We start from the raw sequence: 4,298 nt of genomic DNA on the forward strand, positions 1-4,298 counted from the left end.
TCAATAGATAGATAGATAGATAGATAATAAACAAACAAACAAACAAACAAATAAATTGTGGCGACCAAAAGTGAATGCAGGTAGGTGCCCATTTTAGGTCTTGAGATAAGATAGAACCTAGAAATTGGAAGGTCTCCACTGTTGATCCTGCGTTGTCTAGTATTGTGAGAGGTGGAAGGATGGGAGGTTTCACCTAAATCTTTAAGCCTCTGGTTTCCGCAGCGTTTCGAACCGCAAGCTCTCTAAAACCACCTTCAAACCACCTTGTTGTGTCTAGTGGTGCAAAATGTGTTAAACCCACAAAGATGCCACCTGGTTGTTATCCAACCACCTGAGTTGTCATCCCTTGGATGCAAACATTCCCTCAAAAACATTCAGGATAGAATTGTGCAACCTCACAAAACTCTTCACGTACATGTTGGTTCCTGTTTACGACCCTAAGGATCCTCAGCCGAGCTCAGCCGTGAGTGGGCGGCAAACTGGAAGGATGACTCCACTTTGACTTCACAATGGAGCCATTCGTGGAGGGTTGTGTGGTTTTCCTCCAAACGATGACACATGTTAAAGAAGGTCTGGTCTTCGGGTTTCCCTGGGGTGTGTCTTTGCAATCCTGCCACACCTTTGATCGTGGAACAATAAAAACTGTGATTCTTCCAAGGTCTCGCTTCCCGGTGTCTTTGCTAATCGCTGTATAAGCTATGTCTATATAATCTCTCTCTCACACACACATGGGCACCCCTTCATGAGATTTGGCTTCCTGTGGATGTGCAGAAGCAAAAACTCAGTGAAATTTCTCTCACATGCGCATCCCCTCACGGGATTTTGCTTCCTGTGCATGCGCAGAAGCAAGTATCAGCAAAATCTCTCTCATACACGCATCCCGTCACGAGATTTTACTTCCTGTGCATGCGCAGAAGCAAAAAATCAGCAAAATCTCTCTCACACGCGCATCCTCTCATGGGATTTTGCTTCCTGCGCATGTGCAGAAGCAAAAAATCAGCAAAATCTCTCTCACACGCGCATCCTCTCATGGGATTTTGCTTCCTGCCCATGCGCAGAAGCAAAAAAACTGGCAAAATCTCTCTCGCCTGCGCATCCCCTCATGAGATTTTGCTTCCTGCGCATGTGCAGAAGCAAAATCTCGCTCGGGTGCGCATGTGTGCACGCCGGTGACACAGAGCTGCACACAAAGCTCCATTTTCGCTTATGGAGCTATGATGTGGCCCGTTCTGGTAGCAACCCGCTCCTGCCTCCATGGTCACAGGATCAAAATTCAGATGCTTGGCCACTGACTCCCACATGACATGTTGTGCCATCCTCAGAGTCACGTGATTCCTCTTTTGCGACCAAGTCAACGAGAATCTGGATTCGCTTAACGACGGTGCGACTAACTTACCAAATTGCTGAGATTCACTTAACCAAGGCAGCAAGAAAACTCCCTTTACGATGGTCCCGCTTAGCCACAGAACGTTCGGGCTCAATTCAAGTCGTAAGTCGAGGGCCACTTGTTTATAACCCGAAAATGCCGTCCGGCTTGAATTTCTCCACTTTTCCCATATTATTATTATTATTATTATTATTATTATTTTATTATTATTATTTGGATTTGTATGCCGCCCCTCTCCGAAAACTCGGGGTGGCTCACAACAAGTGAAAAGACAATCCAATACATTAATCCAATTAATTAAAATATTATAAATTTAAGAAAAACCCTATCCTAACATACACACACACACAAGCATACCATATATAAATTCAACGTGCCCAGGGGAAGATGTTTAGTTTCCCCATGCCTGACGGCAAAGGTGGGTTTTGAGGAGTTTACGGAAGGCAGGAAGAGTAGGGGCAGTCCTGATCTCCGGGGGAGTTGGTTCCAGAGAGCCGGTGCCGCCACAGAGAAGGCTCTCCCCCTGGGGCCCGCCAACCGGCATTGTTTAGTTGACGGGACCCGGAGGAGGCCCACTCTGTGGGACCTAATCGGTCGCTGGGATTCGTGCGGCAGAAGGCGGTCTCGGAGATATTCTGGTCCAGTGCCATGAAGGGCTTTAAAGGTCATAACCAACACTTTGAATTGTGACCGGAAACTGATCGGCAGCCAATGCAGCTGCGGAGTGATGGTGAAACATGGGCATACCTGGGTAAGCCCATGACTGCTCTCGCAGCTGCATTCTGCACGATCTGAAGTTTCCGAACACTTTCAAAGGTTGTTGTTGTTGTTGCTTGTTGTTGTTGTTGTTGTTGTTGTTACTGTTACTGTTACTATTACTATTGTTTTGTTGTTGTTGTTGTTGTTCTTCTTCTTCTTCTTCTTCTTCTTATTATTATTATTATTATTATTATTATTATTATTAATTAGATTTGTATGCCGCCCCTCTACAAAGACTTGGGGCGGCTCCCAGAGTAGATACAAATATAAACATGTAGCACAAATCTAATAATTTAAAAACAACTAAAAACCCTAATGTAATACACAATCATACAGTCCAATCACACCCTACATTACATTTATTTTAACCAGTGAACCAACCTCTCAAAAAAAGGGGGCAAAGTTTGGACACATCTGGCTCAGGTTAGCCCTCCCCTCTCCTCTTGTTTTTCCCAGGATAATTCGCCAGGAATACTTGAGCACCGGAGGGCAACTTTCCACACTGACAAACCCAACTTTGATGTGGTTGCCTTGTGTTTTTTTGTTGTTTCCATTCCGAGCCCTCTGCCTCGTGCGCCTAGTTCAAACATCTCTGAAAAGGGCACATTTCCAGATGTTTTCTAAACCTTTTGGGACGCTGGCAGACAGGCCTGGAAAATGCCGCGGTGTTGTCTAAACATGAAACATTTCGGAAAAACGGTGTGTGTGTGTGTATGCGTGGGTGTGTTGTTTATGAAAGTTCAGCCTCCAGATATTCTATAGATGAAACATTTCGGAAAACGGTGTGTGTGTGTGTATGCGTGGGTGTGTTGTTTATGAAAGTTCAGCCTCCAGATATTCTATAGATTGATGGCAGAAAAAGACCTCCTGGGTCCATCTAGTCTGCCCTTATACTATTTCCTGTATTTTATCTTAGGATGGATCTATGTTTCTCCCAGGCATGTTTACATTCAGTGACTGAGGATTGACCAACCACGTCTGTTGGAAGTTTGTTCCAAGCATCTACTACTCTTTCAGTAAAATAATATTTTCTCATGTTGCTTTTGATCTTTCCCCCAACTAACTTCAGATTGTGTCCCCTTGTTCTTGTGTTCACTTTCCTATAAAAACACTTCCCTCCTGGACCTTATTTAACCCTTTAACATATTTAAATGTTTCAATCATGTCCCCCCTTTTCCTTCTGTCCTCCAGACTAGACAGATGGAGTCCATGAAGTCTTTCCTGATACGTTTGATGCTTAAGACCTTCCACCATTCTTGTAGGCCCGTCTTTGGACCCCTTCAATTTTGTCAATCTCTTTTTGTAGGTGAGGTCTCCAGAACTGAGCATAATATTCCCAATGGGGTCTCCCCAGTGCTCTATACAGCGGATCATAATCTCCCTCTTCCTGCTTGTTATACCTCTAGCTATGCAGCTGGCATCCCACGCAGCCAAAGGAAGGCATCGCCTACCTTGTCAAAACCAGAGTTGTGGGTTTGCTGTTGGGTGGAAAAAACCACAACAGGCATTGGGTTTCCCGCGGCACAAAAGCAGGCCAGGGATGGCGGGGTTGAAAAGTTCAGAGTGGAAACTGACCCTTTTATTTATTTATTTATTTTATTTACTTTGTTGGTGGTATACAAAGATATAATATTTATATACACGATACTAGTAAAAGAGAAACATGAGGACAGGGGAAGGAAGGCAGGCTGGTGCACTTATGCACGCCCCTTACTGACCTCTTAGGAATTGGGAGAGGTCAACGGTGGACAATCTAAGGGTAAAGTTTTGGGGTTGAGCTGATGATACTACAGAGTCTGGTAGTGAGTTCCAGGCATCAACGACTCGGTTAGTAAAGTCGTTTTTCCTGTAGTCGAGTTTAGAGCAGTTTACTTTAAGTTTGTATCTGTTGTGTGCTCGTGTGTTGTTGTGGTTAGAGCTGAAATAGTCGTTGACAGGAAGGACGTTGCAGCAGATGATTTTATGGGCTGGGCTTAGGTCGTTGACGTAGTTCTAAGATTTCTAAACCTAGGATTGTCTCTCTTTTTCTCTCTTCTTTCTTTCTTTCTTTCTCTTTTTCCTTTGTTTTTCTTCTTTCTTTTCTCTTTCTCTTTCTCTTCTTTCTGTCTCTCTCTTCCTTCCTCACTTCTTTCTCTCTCTTTTCCCTTTCCCT

This window comes from Erythrolamprus reginae, chromosome 6 (assembly GCF_031021105.1).
Source record: "Erythrolamprus reginae isolate rEryReg1 chromosome 6, rEryReg1.hap1, whole genome shotgun sequence".
Classification (NCBI taxonomy): Eukaryota; Metazoa; Chordata; class Lepidosauria; order Squamata; family Dipsadidae; genus Erythrolamprus; species Erythrolamprus reginae.